Source organism: Podarcis cretensis, assembly GCF_951804945.1.
Source record: "Podarcis cretensis genome assembly, chromosome: 3".
Classification (NCBI taxonomy): domain Eukaryota; kingdom Metazoa; phylum Chordata; class Lepidosauria; order Squamata; family Lacertidae; genus Podarcis; species Podarcis cretensis.
Window position 1 is genome coordinate 107315581 of NC_137172.1, and position 20922 is coordinate 107336502.

Sequence of the window (20922 nt, forward strand, 5' to 3'; positions counted from 1 at the left end):
CTAAACGACTAAACAACAACAACAAAAGTGTGCATTGCAGCCTTAGTCAATATGGTGAACTTGACTTCAGACTAGCAGCAGCAAAGGCAACATTTAAAAATGAGAATTGTTTAAATACAATCGTAATGTCTTGCATGGAGAAAGATGCTTTTATTAACTGATTTCTAATTTGTTACTGCTTTTTTCCCATTTACCATTAAATACATCTCTTTACAAAATGCTAGGAAGTTACATCTATCCATTAAATGGCCCTTTACTGAAATAATCTATCCTCGTTCGTTTTAGCTATTTTTAGCTTTCAGCCCCAGATCTGGAGACTATGATTTCTGGAAGCGAGTCCACTTCTCTTATGTTGCAGCAATGCATGTTTACGGATTTTGGTATCTGGGTCTTGTTCAACATTACAGAGGAGATTTCATGCAGAAATATAGACATTGTTTAAATAATAATGGTGGAGATTCTCAAAATGTTGGGCTCAGCTAAGGAGACACAGGGCTTCTCCACACTTACCTTTTCTCTTTTCACAGTCACGGTCTGTACTTTAAAGCTCCATCTCAGTCTCTACCACTGGAATGAATGGGATTTTGGCAGAACCATGACCCATCCCGTAAATGTCAAAGTGGCCTGCACCTGACTGAGGAGTGGAATATAGGTAGGCAGGGGGATAAATTGCATGTTTGTGCTCTGATTGCCAAATAACGAGCAAGTTTCCAAACGTCCCTGGTCCAAACGTTTCTGGAGAACACCTGTACACCTTCACTGGTTAATGTCTGCTGTATGAAAGGAGGCCTGTTCAGCATCCAAACAGGTAAAATGAAGGATTGTCTTGCTGCCTGTTTGAAAGGCAGTAGGTAGAAAGCTGACGCAAAGCAGGCGTCCTGCTGCACCTGATGTGTGTCTGCTTCATGTCTGTAGTCCTCATACATTTCGTTTAGCTTTGGGACCTGCTTCCCTTTTATGGCGGGGAGGGAACTCGAAGGACTATAAGGACAATGTCACCATTGAAATATTAAGGATATGCCAAAGAGGTATAAATACTGCCTTGGTGTGTCAAATCCAAAGAGGCCTTCGGAGATCATAAGAGTACTAACAGAGATCCCAAGCCACCGTATGAGACCATATTTATGGAGTTTTGCTTGATGTATTAATGACCTAGATAAAGATGTGTGTTTTTCCACAATTAGTTTGGACTTTGCTTAGATATGTAACATCAATAGGGCTTGCCAGGTAGTTCATTGAAGATGACAGTAAATCTCTCTTTCTATGGCTTACAGTCATCCTATAAATATAGCCTGGAAAAGAAAGAAGAATTGGGATGAAGCAGAACTAGTTTTGGGAAACACTGAAACAGAAAGACAGTTTTCACAACCCAGGGGTAGGATGTGTGTGTGTGTGTGTGTGTAGATATAGATTTAGATGATATAGATATATAAAGTTTGAATATATATATATATATATATATATATATATATATATATATATATTTATATATAGTTTGAATATATGCAGTGTTCAGACTCTACATTCAAGACGTTTACTTTCATAAACATATAATTGAGAAGAACATATCTCATGCTTATTCGCTTTGTTCCTTATAGACAGCACAGGTTTCTCCCAATTAACATTTAGGCATCTTCCTCGGTCTGCTTCACCCTAGACAGACCACACTGACACACACTGTACTCTGCAGCATCCAGGGAAACCTCTCTCATCAGTCATTCTTCTTCATAGACAGAGAGAGAAAGAACAGAAAACAGTTAAAAATGACAGTTACTTGAATAACAGTCACAACAGAATTGAATGCTTCTCTCATGTGACTCACAGTCAGCCAATCACACGAGAGAGCTACTGCCAAAGGAAAAAACCCATGCTAGAAATACACAGCAATTCAACATAAGCAAACATTCCCATTCCAGAAAGCCAAACCCTTATCCTTAACATAGGGAACCTGTGGTCCTCCAAAGGTTGTTCAGCTCCCACCAACCACAGCCAGCATGGCCAATGGTCAGGGATGATGAGGGCATTGTAATCCAACAACATGTGGCAGGTCACTGATTTACTGCCCCTGTTATAACCATATTGACTTTTCTGCTTATGTTGGGCCAAGAGTGACAGAGCTGATGTAACAGTGCTGCATGATCCAAGCCAAATACTTGTATAAGCACATTCTACATTCCTTCATTTCAAGAGGAGGGAGTTTAGCCTATGCTTATGTATTGTTTGTGTGCATATTACTTCTACTTATACACCACTTTTTGAGGTGTAAGGAGAAAGAAAGGGGCTCTGTGGGAGACAGCAAATGAGGAGGGACTTTCCCTCAACTCACAGATACAAGACCCTTTTTGAATGTTGATGCTCTGAACTCCTCCATCGTAGGCTCAGGATGTATATATGTGTGAATAAACCATATATCACAAAGACACCATAGTCTCTGCTGTGCCTCATTCCCAGAAGGAAACATGAACCCTGGTGAAATATACTCAGAGTCGAGTGTGGATTTCATGCTCTTTATTCAGCTCATAGTAGTGAGGAATGAGAGTTCCCCCCAAATATCTGCTTTATATACATTATTTACACAATGGGCCACACGTGATTGGCTAATGCTGGGATTCTCCTGTAGGCCAATCAGGTTGTGGATTCACTTCCACCTGGAGCTGGATTGGGTGGCTTCTGCAGACCAATCATACTGCTGCATTCTGGACCCTATTGTTCTAGGGTCCAATCAGACTGCTGCCTTTTGGATCCTATTCAACTCAGTATATAACACTTGGGTAACTGTTTGGAACCCCTGGAATCACACACCGCTCAGAGATAGGGGTGGCATGCAACAATATGTTTCTGGTCTATATTGAGAAGGTATCTCAGGGCTGTTTTCTATTAAGCCATAAAACTCTCTTCTCTGTACTTAGTTTCTTGTAAACAATGTGTCACAGTGGCGTAGTGTGGGTTGCCAGCACCTGGGGCCACGTGAATGGCAGGGAGGGAGACGGAGTACACCTTGTCTGGAGAAGTCACTTCCTGGTTCACACAGAGAAGCCGTTTTCAATGGAGCCCAGATACAGTGCACAGCTGTACTGAGTCAGCACTGGGTGTTGAAATTTTGCACCCCTGACAATTTTGAACCTGGGGCAACTGTCCCTGTGTGGCCCACCCAGTGGGTGGAAAAGAAGGAGAGGGTGTTTAGAGGGGAGTAGGTATCAGGGTGAGGGAGGCGGGGCTTCTGATTTGGATCAGATTAAAATCTGAACTGGATAAGAGCTTGCTTATAATTTGAGACAAGTGTTGTGAGCTGCTGAGATTCATATTACTGATCTAAGAAATGTAGGACACAGTACTGTCACTAATGATTACACTAGATCATTAATGACTGCTTTAGTTCTCTTTGAAAGCAGCCAAAGACTAGGCACCCTTTTTCTCTCAAAGCGTCAAGGAGTCAAGCATTTGCACCAGAATTTTATCACTAGTTTCCTGCTGATGTTTGCCACTGGCAGTGTCTCAACTCCAGCGGCTTCCTTAGGAATAGTTCAGAACTAAATCCAATTTAGTTGTTGAAGGAAGATCCAACGCGCCAATAGAATCATGCTTTAGTGCTCAAATTAAATGGTTTCTGGATTCAGAGCAACACTTTACAAAAATAGTTGAGTAATGTGTCATTCTTGAATACATTTCCTTCCTCCCCCCCCCATTTAATTTAAAAGCAGTATTTCCTATCGTTCCATTGTAAACACAGTGTTCAGGGTGGCTCTTTTCGATTTTTACACTATTGCATGAAAGGGTGGGAGCAAGCATTTTGTGCAAATTGGAAATGCAAGGGTTATTAGCTGTCAATGAAAGGGCATGTATACACCTCCAAAATGAATAGCTGAATTCTTCATGAGAGAAGAACAAGGAGCCCAATAATAAGGCAAAAGGAGCATCTCCACACCCATCATTCAGCCCGGACACTGAGGTCCAGCTCCAAGGGCCTTCTGGTGGTTCTCTCACTGTGAGAAGTGAGATTGCAGGGAACTAGGCAGAGGGCCTTCTTGGTAGTGGTGCCCACACTGTGGAATGCCCTCACATCAGATGTCAAGGAAGTAAACAACTATCTGACTTTTAGAAGACATCTGAAGGCAGCTCTGTTTAGGGAAGTTTTTAATATTCAATGTTTTATTGTGTTTTTAGTCCTCTGTTGGGAGCTGCCCAGAGTGGCTGGGGAAACCCAGCCAGATGGGTCGGGTATAAATAATAAATTATTATTATTATTATTATTATTGAAGTGTGCTGCAAGAAAATAAAAGTAGAGTAATACATTATCACCTTTGTAACTTGAGGTAATGGCTTCCAGTCTTTCTATCTTCAGGCAATTCTTTCCATTCCAGTTTGTCTGCTGAAGAACAGGTTAATGTCTGTCACAAAATCACCTATATATTGCAAAGGATTCTGGTGTTTATTATAGGGTGCAAAGTTGGTCGAACCAGTTGGCTGGGTCTGGCCTGGTACATCCTTTATGAGGTGCATGTTATGATAAGTTGCCATGGGAACCAGTTCTTCAGTTGCTTCACTGTTGTTCTAGGTAAACTGAGAATACACCTTAGATTGTGTGTTATCTTCTCTAGTGGCTGCCCAATGTCGGGGGACAATGGGTGGTGGAGAAACCCAAGAAAGCTCCTTATCAACCCAAAGTTCCCTAGAAGAAATTTGCTCCCTTTGTTCTGTGCAAACCATACTTTGCTCACATTCAGTATTTCTCCTGTTAACCTGGTTCACCTCTCAGCAATGGTTGAGAATTTTGAAACCTGATTTTTTAATATTTGCCTTTAAGATATGGGGCAGTAGGAAGAATGGGAAGAACAGCTTCCTTAGTGCTATGGATGTCTCATATGCTTCAGGGAAATCTATTTCTTGGATTAAAAAATGGTTGGTCTCCCTTCTAACACTGTCCTCTTCAAAGATTTTCCCTGTAAGACACAGCTCATTGCCACTTGTGATGCTACTGGCTATGTCAACCCATTTGCTTTCATGTTCGACATCAAACTGTTATTTGATTCAAAGCAGGCTTGAATCTTTAAGACATATATGTAAATCAAATCCTACCAGCATACTGAACGCACAAATCTCTCCCCCCCCCTCTCTCTCTTTTTATAGCTGTAAATCTTGCAAATCCTAAAATTGGGATTCATTATTACAAGCAAATATTACTATAGTTATTACCTAAAATATATATCTTCGCACAGTATGAAGCATTCTATTGTTCTTGCTGAAAGTTTGTAAAATAATTGTTATGAATTCCAGAGCATTTAAAAATTCCCAAATTGAATTAATTTAACATTTGGCAAAGTGTTTCACTTTAGGAGCATATCAGCTTTAAGAATGATTATGACTATGGGTTTTTCCTCCCTCCAACAGAGAATTATGGACTGGATAGCAACCTAATTATTCTGGCTGAGATATATCAATATGGACATAGTTTTCTCTGCGTTGTCATGATCATATCAACATTACATAATATGAATGAGCTCATTCTAATCAGGTTAGTTGGGGCTTCTTGGAAGTGATTTTTAAAAAAATACCTGGAGCATAAAAGGAAGCCAGACTTCTCAGACCATGTTTTCTGAAGTAATCTCACTGATTTGCAGGAAATGTTATGCGCAAGTTATTTGAGACAACAGGCCTACATGTCCCCAATGTTACATTTAATGTTGCTGTAGATCAATTTAAATCACAACATTGCCAAAACTTCTCATCAGTTAAGTGTGCAGTTGCAATGAGATATGTCTGCTTGTCTAGCGAGGGCAACCTACGTCCACAGAGCAGGTGTGATATGAGGTAAAGAACTCCAGAAGCCAAGGCTGCGATGAGCAATGCGAATCTCACTGGAAGAAGTCCAGATAGGCTTTCCTTAACAGATGGTAAATACTGTTAGGTTTTGACTGCTCTAAACACCTCTTGGGGGAGATTTGAGGACCGAATCCAAGGTCCTTGTTGGCCGCCACCCCAATGGCTGATTGGTAATGTCAAGCAAATAGTTCGATGCTATAGCAATGCTATTGTGTTGGCTCTAATGAAAAGATGATGGTTTCTCTAGGCTTTCCTATACCTCAGCTGTTTGCTTGGCAGCCTTTTTTATGGCTTTGGGATACTCAAAGCTATTACAGGTCATATTCCACACCTTTTTCATGTGTGTGTGTGTATGTGACTGACAGCAGTGGAGGAAAACAATCAGTTGATTTAAACCTGCTTGGCTAAAAGCATCGTCTTGCAAGTACTGGCTCAGCTTGGACAATGGTGAAAGTGAGCATCAAAAAGAATGCAATATATTGAAAGTTATTCAAATACAGTCATATCTCATGTTACGGCTGCTTCAGGTTATGTGTTTTTTGGCTTGTGGACTGTGGGAAACTTGAAAGTACCAGAACGGGTTACTTCCGGGTTTCGCCACTTGCGCATGCGCAGAAACGCTAAATCATGCTTCACGCATGCACAGAGGCGCCAAATCACGCCTGTGCCTGCACGGCGCTTCAGGATGCGAACGCTGCGGGTTGCAAACGTGCCTCTGTCACGGATTATGTCTGCAACCCGAGGTTCCACTGTAAAAGAAAACTGTCCAGTGATTCATCTTCTGTCTAGCATAGTTACATGTTTTCAGAGTGGCAGATTAAAAAGTCACTCATTTGCATGCTCAAAGTGTTCGGGATGGCAGCTGGCCGGGAAGAGTGGCACTGCTATTGCATTTTCTCATTGGCTCTCGGCCTCTGTAACTTAACACAGCCAATCGCATCCAGCTATTATACATTGCCAGCAGTGTGGGCAGACAGGAGAAACATCAAAGACACATGGCTTTGGAGAGAGCCTGATACTTATTGGACAGAAGCAGCCATGAGGTTTTTATGTAACTTCTGAGCTGGCTGGTTGACTGGAGAACAGCAGGAGCAGGGTGTGTAGGCCCTGAGCAGTACAAACTTGACATTTGAGAGCTAGTTCATGTTTCATTCTTCTAGCTTATAGTACCCCAGATTCTTTAAAAGTGTGAACAGTTCACCTTCCCACTCTCTCTCTGTCTTAGGAGTCTTGGGCACAGAAATGGCTAGTTGTGAGACTGAGCGGGGAAGACTCTGGTGGAGAAATAGAAGAAGACTGTGGGGTTAATTTTGCTTAACACTTTCCTTTCTAATCTGGAAGGTCGAAGCAGCGTGTAAGGACGAAGTAGCATTTTAATGAGTTACCCATACAAATCTAAGCAGGAAGGGGACATCGACACCAACAGAATAGTTTGGAAAGCTGGGATGTGAACTAAGATTTATATTGACTTCAGCAGGCTTTGAATCAGAATACCAGAGAACTTAAAACTACAGGCAGAAAATAAGAGAAGGAAGGCACCCTTTTTCATATGTGGTGGAAGTCTAAGATAGCAAAAGCGTTCTGCGAAATGATATATAATGAATTTTAAAAATGTTGAAAATAAGCTTTTCTTTTAGGTATAATTGCAGAAGAACTACTTAAAGATCAGAAAAAAAGTTATTTATGGATGCCACCATGGCTGACCAAGTGGCATGTGTCCAAAGATAGAAAGAAGAAGCAGTTCCAATGAAAGATGATTGGCAATTAAAACAGATGGAGTACGCAGAGATGGTGAAACTTACGGGAAGAATATATGAAAACAAATGGTAAAGCGTGTTCTCCATAACAGAGAGCACGTGTTGCGGTTGGGGGAACAGGCCACTGTGTCATGACTAGGCAAATTGGAAGAACCCAAGCCTTAAAGGGTTAATTGGGTTGCTGGGGATTTTTGAGTGTTGCTAATTTGGAGGAGGGGTCAGAGGCTATAAATATAGGAGCCAGAGGTTGGGACGGCCTCTTGGTCGTTTTGCAACGGATCACCCACCCCCCTCCCTTTTTATAGGGTGGTTCTTTGGTTTACTTGACCTTGCTATGCCTGTCATGGGGTCGTTCGCCTTTGAGTGGGGGCCTGGTAGGAATTTTGCCATTTGGCTGATTGGCTGGTGCCATTTGGTTTTTGCCTACTGCGTAGCAAATCGTCACAACTTGTAAGGTTGGCGGTTAGGCATTGGTTAAATTGGTTCTTGGAGGGGTAAGTGCCTATACCTCCAAATGATGCGGAAAGGGAATTCCGTTAAAGGAATCCAGGGGCTTGCCATTCTTTCGTCCTTGTCCGTGGAGCCAGACTTGGGCCGTGCAAGCCCCACCGGAACATGAGGGTGAGAGGTGTTGAACTGATTCCCAGCCTCATTTCTCCCCAATATTTGTTTCCCATGCTGGCTTCCGGTGGTGTCCGGAAGTGCCAGCTCTGTCCTTGGGGGGCAAGGACAGATAGTCAACCAATGCCTAAGCAACCACTCACATTTTTTGTATTTGAATAAAGTTGTGGCCAAAATTATGCCAAAAACCTTAAACAAAAATTGACGCGTGATGTGTGAATTTTTGGGGGGTGGCACTGTGGGACTCAACACGCAAACAATTAAAAACATTAGCAGGATTCACAAGAACACGAGCAGGAAGAAATAAATTAAAGGGAGTAAAAAGGTTAAACTTGTAAATAGGTTTGAATTGGTTATGCAGTAAGATTACGATATAAAATAAGGAACTGCAGAGGGGGAGGGGAGGCGAAGAAAAGGCAGGTTGAATTTGCTTTAATTTTTGTTGTTAAAATATTGTAAATGGAAAAATAAAATATATATTTTTTAAAAAAACTGCAGACAGAAAACAACAAATTGGAATTTGGCTTAGAAATATTCAAACAAACAAAAAATGTTAGTGTATGTAAGATATTCAGTATATATAGGCGACCAGAAGAGCAGTAATACTAAAATAAACAAGAAAGTAACAATTGGCAGGGATCAAGGTTATTGTCTACCTGCAATCCAGAAACAAAACGACATTTCATTTTGGATTTCTTGGGGAAAATTTGGCGCCTCTGTAATAATAATAATAATAATTTATTTTTTATTTATACCCCGCCCACCTGGCTGGGTTTCCCCAGCGACTCTGGGTGGCTCCCAACTGAATATTAAAAACATGATACAGCATTAAACATTAAAAACATCTCTAAACAGGGTTACTCCTAAAAGTAAGATAGTTGTTTATTTCCTTGACATCTGGTGGGAGGGCATTTCACAGGGTAGACACCACTACTGAGAAGGCCCTCTGCGTGGTTCCCTGTAACTTCGCTTCTCGCCGTGAGGGTATCACCAGAAGGCCCTCGGAGCTGGACCTCAGTGTCTGGGCTGAACGATGGGGGTGGAGACACTACTTCAGGTATACTGGGTCGAGGCCATTTAGGACTTTAAAGGTCATATGGTATATATATAAAGTTTTCATATATTAATCAGGTAGAGGCATGCCTCAGAATCATCTGCAAAAAGGGAGGGGTTTCCCCATTGTGGTAGGAGGGGATCCCATGCAGCTTTGCATGGGAACCTCAGCAAAAATAATGTGGGGAATCTCTGTTTCAGCAGCGAGTCATAATGCAACCCCCTTCCTAACTCAGGAGCACGGGTGAAATCCTGTTTAGTTTGGCTGTGTACTTTTGTTCACTGCTGGGAGCAAGGGCGTGCAGCTACTGCAAATGCAGGATTTAACTTCACCACAACACCCATCAGCTGATGTCATGAGTGGTGTCAACTCATGGGTTGGTGGGCATGGTTTGGGGGGAAAACGGCAACTTGGACCTCCTGGCAGGCCAGAATTAGCCTACAGGACAGATATTCCCCGCCTCTGAGATGGAAACACTTCCTGTGGAGGTTATGCAGAACAACCAATAGCAAATGGACATAAAATGGATGTCAGTCACTCACGAAAACGATTGTAAGCACCCTAAGCTCCTCCCAAATCCTGCACAAAGGAGAGTAGCTGGGAAAACCCAGTCAGATGGATGGGGTGATGACAACAACAACAACAACAACGTGGAAAGGCCCATGGCTGAGAATCTCTGTAGGACTTTACGTATCGCTGAGGTTTGAAGCAGGCCAGAGTTGGCCTGTATCCCAACTCTGTATAGATATGGTTTGCAATTATATGGGAAAGTTCATTTATTGACTTTCTAACCCATTTTTCTTAGTTGTGACATTCTTTAAATACCTTACCCAAGTGTTAATATCCAGGAAAGAAGGGACAAAGTTATTACCACAAAAGCAATTACATGAGGAATTACAGAATGGCAATAAATAAGAGGAAATGACTGCAGTTATAACAGTTGCTGTGAAGCTCAAAAGGAACTTTAGCAGATCCAGCAAGTATGTGTTAGATAGTTATCAGTCCTATGCTTTACAATGCCTAGAATTCCAGTAGGTTTGTATTTTCTAGTCACATAAAAAGGCTCTTTCTTTTCTTGGTGTAAAAAGAAGTGTGTTGATTCTACTGTAAATGCTAGCTCCAGCATGAATATCTAGGGAAGTCCATGGAAGAGGCAAGAATGGAGCTTCAATAGACCGACCTAGATTTTGTATTTTCCTAGTGCACAAACTGTGCAGTCAAGCCATTGTTTCTGGGTGTTACCTACTTGCATAGTAGCTTCTGGGGGGGAAAGCTTTCCTGCCTCAATTTGCAGATTTCAGCAAACACCGAAACGTTGTCAAGACCCAGCTGCAGTTCAGCTTTGGGTGCACCACAAATCTACCAGATTTGCACAAAACAGCAGACACGTGTGTGTGTGTGTGTTGCTCCAGGACAGGAAAGCTGGGATCCATGATTATTTGTCTATATGTGCACATACACCTTTTGTGATCTACCACGCTTGCACAAAAGAGCAGTCCAAAAATAAAAGTTAGTGATGCCTCACTCCAAACTAGGTAAGTATTTGGAGTTGTTCACATGAAAGGCTCCTTGTTGTTTCGTTTCCTCATGCAGCCCTGGGCAGATTGCAGGCCGTCTTGCAAGACTTTGATGAGATCCCACAAGATCTTGCAGGAAACCAGCAGGAAATCAGCACCTATCCTGGCACCGCTTCTCTGGCAGAGATGGAGGACTGGCAGGAGGCATCCATGAGGGTGGTCCCTTGGGGTCTTCTGCTGCCCGAGGCAGCTACTTCACGCCACTTCATGGGTGGGCTGGCCTTCCCTGAGGTCATTATGGGCATGCACACTGGTATCTGTTTACCTGTAAGCACACACCTTTATTTTATTTTAATACTAGTTTCTCACAAACTGTTCTATGTGTTACTCAGTGATGGTGGATCAAAAAGCTCAATTCAGTACACGACAGATGCACCTAACCTGTGTGGAACAACTCTAGAGAGTGACATGGTAGATGGCGGAAGTTTTTGTCCCTTATGAACATGGGCTATTCATAAAGCAGAAAAAGGGAGCCTATATCCTGGGAATGAAACTGCAAACTAACTTTCCAATTTGATTTCATGAAATATGTGGCTTTTCCAACTTCTCTATTTGCTTGACGATTCTCTTCAAGAATGTTAAATGAGTACTATTTTAATACCCAAAGCCCAGTTGTTTTATATATATATAACAATTGGGCTTTTGGAATTAAAACAGTGCTTCATCTAACACACACGCAGGCCATCGATTAAAAAGAAACGGAGGAAACATCTATTGTAAGCACCTTTCTGTTTAGATTCTTCGCAAAGGTTTGGTATTATAAGTATTTTCAGGAATTGTTCCTAGCCCCGAGAGCTAAGTTCATGAAATAATCCTTTGGCCTGTTTTCACTTATGTTCATGTGTCATTTATATTTCTGAAAAATATTTCCATTGAAAGGATAATTTGAATGTGCTCAGGACTCTCCCTTCCTTCTTGAAATGCAGGAATATTTACATATTGTATTTTCATTTCTCCCCACTCGCCAGTCTGAAAATGTTATGGAGTTCTATCAGCACAGAAAAATAGCGGATGTTAAGATGACAGTTGTAAAAATAGTTTCAATGTATATTATGTTCTTTTTACAATATGATGATCCACAGGGATTTAGAGTCAAGCTTGCCAGGGAATGTAAGGGTAAAGAGTTACTGAGGTCTCATTGGTGCCAAGCCTGTGCTAGCAACACATATTTTGAATTAGAAAGCAGCAGAAATCTGAAAGTCCTGTTAGAGGTCTACTACAGGAATGGAAGGAAGTGCACAACAAGAGCAGTTCTTAATCAAAATTCTGAAGATGAGTTTCACACATAACTTTGAAAAGCAGCAACTTCAATTAACAGAAATATTTCGGCCTGCATCACAGCAGAGGTTTGAAGATACTCCCCTGGGCATACTAACATCCAGCAATGAACTGCGCTGAGGCAACTGTACTGCCTTGTAAACACATGCACTTTGTTTGTTTAAAGATGAGCTCTTAATTTTTCTAAAAAATGATTGCTCAGTTTTTCAATGCAGAGTGGACCATTAATGGTAAATATACACTTGTGGAGAGAGCTTATTGTTTTATGTTTTTTGATGCAGACCCTCCGAGTGTCCCTATTTTCCAGGGACAGTCCCAGATTTACAGAAGCCGTTCCGGTTTCTGATTTGATCCTGGAATGTCCTGCTTTCCCATAGGATGTCCATCTTTTCCTCAGAGAAATGTTGGAGGTTATGGAGTTATCTGACCCTCGAGCCATCTGAAGACAGCCCTCTATAGGGAAATTTTGAAATGTTTATTGATGTATTGTGTTTTTATATATGTTGGAAGCCTCCCAGAGTGGCTGGGGCAACCCAGTCAGATGGGTGGAGTATAAATAGTATTACAACAACAACAACAACAACAACAACAACAACAACAACAGCAGCAGCAGAAGAAGAAGAAGAAGAAGGAGGAGGAGGAGGAGGAGGAGGAGGAGGAGGAGGTGGAGGACATCCCTATTTTCATTGGAAAAATATGCCTACACTGGTGTCTTTTCCAAGCTATGACTGGTTTGCTACTTTCTGGACAGAGACAGCCTGGCCACAGTACTCCACATTTTGATAACTTTGTGTTTGAATTATTGCAAAGCACTCTAAGTTGGGCTGCCATCGATGACAGCTTGGTTTTTAAATGAAGTAGCTGGTCTGAGCCATGTTACATCTTTAATTCAAAATATTTCTGTTCCGTTCAATTAAAAAGCAGCTTTTAAAGCTCATTTGAACACAACCAGAGAGGGAGCCACAGCCAGATACACATCCCACAGGAGGGAGTTCAACAGTGACTGGGCCACCATGGAAAAGCCCCTGTCTCTTGTGCCTGCTAATCCCTGCAGCTGATCTCAAGGCCTCAGCAGATTCATACAGGCGCAAGTGCTCCTTCAGATAACCTGTTTCCAAACCCTTTAGGGTCTCAAAAGCAGTCTCTAGCACTTTAAATTGGGCCCCAAAACATACTAGCAACTGGTACAGGTGATATGCTCTGACTTGGGTCCCACAAGAAATCTGATGTCTGCATCCTGCAGCAGCTGATGTTTCATCTTGGTTCTGTGACTTGATCTTGGGTTTATGAATTGGGGAAGACTAGGACCGAAATGATCCTGGGACATTTAGTTTCTCTGCACTAAGCCTACACAGAACACCGACAGGAAGCATGCAGGATTCTCTTCCATTCTACGATTACTGTCTGCCAGATGATCATGCGTTTGCTGTGAAAATAAGAACCATATTATGTAAATGTGATCACATGTTGGTTCATTTAATTTACCGTTACCATCAGAATAGCACATTTAACTCGAGGGAATGCAGTCCTCAACAAGGGAGTGAATTAACTGCCCGCAAATTGTTCTCTAACTACAAAGTTTTCCAAGAGAAGTCTCTAAGGTATATCTGTACCAAGGGCATGGTATTAGAACTCTAATACCACATGTTTCCATTTGAACAGATGGAAGGGGAAAGCTTTCCTGCAATGTGTTATTACTTAAAGAAGGGGGGGGGATCTTCCTGATAGAGATCAAGGGTGCTGTTTAAATTTACTTAGAGGAATGATGGTTTTGCAATCCATTCATGCTTGCAAGAGTAATTACTTCATAATTAGTTGTAAGTGGCCAGAAAGCTAAAAGGCTCGTTTGTCTTTTGTGGTCCGGAAAGTAGAATTCATCCAATATTCAAATATTTTATTTAACTTGTTAAAAGATGTATCTATCTAATGCCAGCTGCTGCTCAACTGATATACAGTCATACCTTGGAAGCTGAATGGAATCCGTTCTGGAAGTCCGTTCGACTTCCAAAACGTTCGACAACCAAGGTGCGGATTCCAATTGGCTGCAGGAGCTTCCTGTATGTAATTGGTAGCTGTGGAAGTCGTGTCAGATGATAGGCTTCCAAAGAACGTTTGCAAACTGAAACACTCACTTCTGGGTTTGTGGCGTTCGGGAGCCAAAATGTACAAATGCCAAGGCGTTCGGCTTCCAAGATACGACTGTATCAGCATTTCCTAGATCAGAGTATAGATATCACACTCAGCGTATTGATGGACTGTGCAATCCTACTGATGTTTAGCCAATTGGAGGTTTCATTACAATCAAGCAGTATATAAATTTTGTTAAATAAAAGTAAGATCCACTGAGTTCAGCTGTGTCTGAGTTCAGCTGTGCCAGAAAATCAATCAAATTAGCAGTTATAGGTGCATCTACCAGATTCACAATTCCAAAACAATACACAGAGCAATACACAGACTAAAATCTGCACTTATCTAAATTTGCAGTGGAGTTCTTGAAACAATGTTTCCAAAAAATGCATATGTTAGGGGAAAGTGTGCATGAAAATGAATACATTAGGGAAAATAGCATGCAAAATGTATTATACAGTGGATGCTCGGATTGCGAACTTGATCAGCGCGGTAGGCATATTTGCAACCCGCAGTGCTGCCTCTGTGCATGCGCGGGTCACGATTTGGCACTTCTGCGCATGCACAAAGTGTGATTTAGCGCTTCTGTACATGCGCAAAGCGTGATTTAGTGGTTTTGCGCATGCGCGAGTGCCGAAACCCGGAAGTAACCCATTCCGGTGCTTCTGGGTTCGGTGTGGTGTGCAACTTGAAAATGCGCAACTTGAAGCGTCTGTAACCCAAGGTATGACTGTATTGGGGAAAATTGCTTGCAAAACTATACATTAGTCAAAACTACAGAATGGTTGGCTGGCAATCATTTGTCCTGGGAAACTATGGAGGAGTGTGCCTTAGGGAGTGAAGTCGAACTGTCGCCAGCAGTGTAGGAAAGGGGGTGCGGGGGTGCAGTTTGCCCCGGGTGTCATCCTTGGGGGGGGTGTGTGACAAAATGGCACACTGCAAGGGACAGCACTTACCACAGCGCCTGGCCTGCAGCGCACCTGAGCCACACGTCTCTCCTGGGAGAGACACAGTGGCTCGGGGCTCCACACTGCCTGAAATGGATCACTGCGGCATCCCCGTGCACGGATCCCCATGACGCCCCTGTGGCTGGATCGCCCCGCCCCTGCTAGAGCAGCTAGTTACGCCCCTGACTGTCAGAGAGTTACGGCACCTGCTGTGGCTGTAAAGACCAATATGGGAGAGACATGTTTTGTTGCAGCTGGGGCAGATGAAGGAGCCCCGGTTGTGCTGATGCAGTTGTGCCATGGCGTTTCTTCCTTCTGCGCTCCTCCCTGTTGTCATTCCTCCTCTAGTCACTGCTGTGGATACACAACCGCATTGATTATCACCAGGCACTGTGGCCCCCTGCAATGGATTCCCGCACGGTGGGATTATTGCCGTCAGCCTTCCTGTCACATTTGCAGGCATCTTTGTGCTTCGAGCCCCAAAACCTGTCCCCCATGGAAATAAAGACACAGTGGAGACAGAATTTAGTTTAAATGTTAATGGGCAAATTTTGGCCACAAATTTATTAAAATACACAAATGTGATTGGTATTGGTTTAGGCATTGGTATCAAAATTGGTATCAAAGTTTGGACACTGACAAACTGGAACGTGTCCAGAGGAGGGCAACCAAAATGGTCAAAGGCCTGGAAACGATGCCTTATGAGGAACGGCTAAGGGAGCTGGGCATGTTTAGCCTGGAGAAGAGGAGGTTAAGGGGTGATATGATAGCCATGTTCAAATATATAAAAGGATGTCACATAGAGGAGGGAGAAAGGTTGTTTTCTGCTGCTCCAGAGAAGTGGACACGGAGCAATGGTTCCAAACTACAAGAAAGAAGATTCCACCTAAACATTAGGAAGAACTTCCTGACAGTAAGAGCTGTTCGACAGTGGAATTTGCTGCCAAGGAGTGTGGTGGAGTCTCCTTCTTTGGAGGTCTTTAAGCAGAGGCTTGACAACCATATGTCAGGAGTGCTCTGATGGTGTTTCCTGCTTGGCAGGGGGTTGGACTCGATGGCCCTTGTGGTCTCTTCCAACTCTATGATTCTATGATTCTATGAAACTATATCTGATTCCTGCCCCACCCTGCAGGAAGCCTGGAAGGGTAAACAACCAGCAGGGGGAACTCCATCAATGTATATATACTGGTGCTCACCCCTGGGGTTCCCAGGGGTCCTGGCATGGCCCTAGCCCATCTCCGGGCTTCGGACAAGATCCAGACCCCCGGATTCCTTTAACTGAATACCCTATTCATTGGAGGGGCAAGTGATGCCGCACCTCCCCTCTCCACATTCCCCTAAACCAATGCCTAACCCCCAAACCTTACAAAGTTGTGACGATTGCTAAGAGGTAGGCAAAAACCAAGTGGCCACAGCCAATCTGCCACATTGGGAAAAATTCCTACCTGGCCCCCATTCCAAAACAGGCAAGCAACCGAAGTCCAAAGCAAGGCCAAACACAACCTAATTAACGGGTGGGTGGGTGGGCGGGTGTTCAGCAGCGCGAAGCAAAAGGAGGTCCCTACATCGTGCTGCCAAATAAATACCCCCAACCTTGCCACGCTGCTGATTGGCTAAAGGCTATTGGCACAACTGTGGCAAGCCCCGCCCACAAGCTGGTTAGGGAAGAGTTTCAGGGCTGAACACAACATGGACCCTCTGTTAGGAGGATCCAACTTGTAACACAGCGTTGGTCTGCCAATAGGCCTGGTGCCTGAAGCCAGCTCCCCACATATCACAACCCTGGGGATCCTGCCACCCTCCATTATGTGTATCAAAAGCAACACAATGACCAGAAACAATTACAATGTGAAAAACTTTATGGACTAATTTAAAACATCAAAACTAACCAACTGAAGTCTCTGAAAATCTCTGAAAGTCCTTAAATGAATCACAGTGCCAGACTTTACCCAGCAGAGAAAAGCTGTGAAGCTTTGTATAATCAGCAAATGTCCAATTCTGATGTCCAACTCTGAACTCTGCTGAACAGTGTTTCCAGATAACAACTATTGTTTCATTGAATTCTTCATCAGCCAATTAGTTCAACACTCATGAGTAGAGAGATATGTAATTTCTTCATTAACTGAAAATAAAATATTCAAACGATGACCTGCACATGCATAACAACAACTTCAAATAGCGTAGAAATTATAAACTGTAATATAAAAAAGTTACATACCCAATCTTTTCTCGAATAGATATAATATACATGAGAATGAAAAATACTTTGGAACAGTACTCATGCGATTATGTAGTCACTGTTACTAACAACATTTTTTTTGAAAAATATATATAGCCAAGCCCAGGTGATACTAATAACAAGGAGACTGAGTTGAAAGACACAGTACAAAGTAACAGCAAAGATACAGATAATCAAATAAAACAATTGAGGTCTAATTCAGAGTTAAGTCCCCCTGGATGAATAGTTTTAAACATAAAAATAAATACTTGACCAAGCCAGCATAGACATCGCTGAGACAGGAGTGCAAATATGGACTTGGAAGAGCACTTCTTTGTTTGCGACTGCCCTGCCATACGATGCCCAAAATCTTTCTCTCCCAGTGCATGTGGAAGGTGTTGAGGAGTTGCTCCAAGCGGGTGTAAGTTGCCCATGACACCTTGGCATTAACCGATCCATCCCTAATGTCAAGTAAGTGTGCATAGAATTGCAGGCTTAAGGTTGTGTCCAGTAGCATCCATCGTTTGTGGGCTTTTGAAGGCAATTTCATCCATCCTGCCATTCTGACTTTCATTGCGATGGTGAGGATGCCATGGGGGTGGCTGAGAATGTATGAAAATCACCTCCTCCGTTTCATTAGTGGAGGCCTCTACTGGATCAAACCCCCTTCTTCAAATGGAAGGACACCATTGGGTTCAACCTTCAGTCTTCTAGGACTCAACAAGCTCTTGCTCTGAGAGGGGAATGGTTTATTCTTTAAAAAAAAAAAAAAGAGAGAGAGAGAGAGAGAGAGAGAGAGAGAGAGAGAATGACTGTTGTACAGTGGTTTGTGTAGGACCGGTGGGGAATTATATCAATGGCCACATTCTGCAGGGGACAATTTATTGGAGGCATATAGCAAAGGTGGGTGGGACTAAAGCTGAAGGAGGCAACCATAGCTCAGTTGGTTAGAGCTTGGTGCTGATAATGCCCAGGTTGCAGGTTCGATTCCCACATAGGACAGCTGCATATTCCTGTCTTTCAGGGGGTTAGACTTGATGATCCCCAGCGTCCTTTCCAACTCTACAGTTCTGTGACTCATTTCCACCATTCCTTATCATTCTCTCTTATTTTCCTCTCTCTCTCCTCCCCCTTCTCTCTCCCTCTCATCTGTTTCTCCTCTTCCTTCTCTTCTTCCTCCCATCACACCCCCTGTTAGAGTGTCTGACTAAGACTAGGGAGTCCTCGATTCAGATTCCCTCTCAGCCCTAAAGCTCACTGCTGGGTGACTTAGGGACAGTGACTGACAGAATTGCTTTGAGAATAAAATGAGGAAAGGAAGACAGCTATGTACACTGCTCAGAGCTCCCTGGAGGAAGGCCGAGACAAAAATGTAATAAATAAATAAACTGTGAAGATAATATTAATCTCTAAGAAGTGAAAGCGAATAGTTTCCTTAGAAAACTCCCATATAACTAAACTGCAGCGGAGACCCCCGTTTATCTAGAGCCTTGCTTCGTAGCATAGTTAGCATACCAATTAATCCAGCCGTGGCACTTGCCAGCTATTCAAGCACATGAGTGTTCCTGGCCCCAGCTGCAGACATAGTTCCCCTAAGAGAAATATGAATTGTCTTGATCCTATATTACTTTTCATTCCAGAATTTAAACAGAGACATACTTAAACGTTTATTACAGAAAGTAACCGATAAAAGTACAAATTGCTAACATGAAATTGCTTTTTGTTAATTTTGAAGTTTTAATAGTTTCTATGAGGCACGGAGACAGGCACATGACTCAGGCCTTAGCTTTTTTGACACATGTTGTCTAGTCTGAAAAGGGAATTAGCCCATCTCCCCTGTGAGATGTAGACATTTTTCTTTATTTCCCTCTTTCTTTCTTTTTGGGATGACACCACGCCACTTATAGCAAAAAGCAGACATGGGAAGCACTCACATGCCGTAACGTACCAAAAAGTCCTCAGCGTACCAAAAACATGCTATAGTTTCAGCTAAGCTTACTCCGCCTTGATTTAAAATGAATGTATGAAAATAACTTCCATTTGGCATATACAGTGGAACCTCAGTTTTTGAACGTCTCAACTGTCGAACGTTTCAGAAGCCAAATGGCGAAAACCTGGAAGAGAATGCTTCCGATTTTGAATGTTTTTTGGAACTCAAATGGCTTCCAAGGCACATTTCTCTTTCACCCCCATTGAAATTGCTGAGAGCCCTTTGGTTTTCAGTTTTCAAACATTTCAGAGTGGTAGTCTCGTAATCTGGGGAACCGGGTTCGCTTCCCCACTCCTCCACATGCAGCTGCTGGGTGACCTTGGGCTAGTCCCACTTCTCTGAAGTCTCTCAGCCCCACTCACCTCACAGAGTGTTTGTTGTGGGGGAGGAAGGGAAAGGAGAATGTTAGCCACTTTGAGACTCCTTTGGGTTGTGATAAAGCGGGATATCAAATCCAAACTCTTCTTCTTCTTCAGAAGTCAAACGGTCTTCCGGAATGGATTACGTTCAAAAACCAAGGTTCCATTGTATTTACAATCAGATTTTTAGAACTCTGTGATTCAGAATTCAAATATATGGTGCTTCTTGGCCAAATTCAGGTGAGTTACATTTCTAAGAGCAACTTGTACTTGGAATGTTGCTGTTACAGAATTCATTGGGTCTAAAAGAGAGAGGAAAAGAGCAGAAATGGAAGGAAGAGAGAGAGGGAGATATATTCTTTGCTGGCTGCTGATGCTACTGCTACTACCATCAGTACCTTACTGCATTACAAAGAAAATTTGGGACAAAACAATGGGGCAACAGGGAGGGCTAGAAGTCAGCAGTAGTGGTTGTGAGCAAATCCTAATATGAGGTAGTACAAGTACAACCTCAGGTCTAGACTGACCTCCTAGTCATACTTGGTGAGGCTTTTCCAGTTGGGAGGCTCAGATTCCTCTATTCACTATTTTTAAGTACATAAACTATCATAAGATTTTTAAGTACATAAACTATCATAAGATAGTTCTCAACTCTGCTAGTGAGTGTCAAGAGAAATGGAGCCAAAACAAGTTTGCAAGAGGGGAAGAAACAACATTCCCAGGGGAATACCAAGGTTTGCAGAAGATTGCCATAAAAAAAGAAATCTCAAGAGAACAACACACCGCTTCCATACACACACACACACACACACACACACAAACGGAGAGAGAGGGAGAGAGGGAGAGGGAGAGGGAGAGGAGAGAGAGAGAGAGAGAGAGAGAGAGAGAGAGAGAGAGAGAACAACCCAATGAGAACTGAACATGCCCAGTCCAGTGCAATTTTTCTAGAAAATAGAATTGCCGGAACTCACCTTTATTCTCTTATAATGGCAATGTTGCCCACTTGGAACATGCCAGAACTGAGTTCCCGTGAGTTCCAGCTGAAAACGTTCTCCCACCTCTGTTTTACATGGTACTTTCTAGGTGCAAAAGCCCCCAGAATCTACAAATGTCTTTGCAGACTTTAGCCCACCAGTCCCATCAAAGCAAATGTTGCTCACTGCCAACAACGGAT

General features: G+C 42.8%; 2 long non-coding RNA genes across 2 annotated transcripts in view; both read left to right on the plus strand.

Annotated features, from left to right (window-relative positions):
• LOC307212810 overlaps positions 1-20922 on the plus strand; it is a 571259-nt gene that overhangs the window by 414549 nt on the left and 135788 nt on the right. The gene's annotated exons all lie outside the window — the stretch shown is intronic.
• LOC307212699 lies at positions 4541-7633 on the plus strand. Its single transcript, XR_013837117.1, has 3 exons — positions 4541-4899; positions 5389-5512; positions 7458-7633. It is a non-coding gene; the product is annotated as an uncharacterized lncRNA (long non-coding RNA).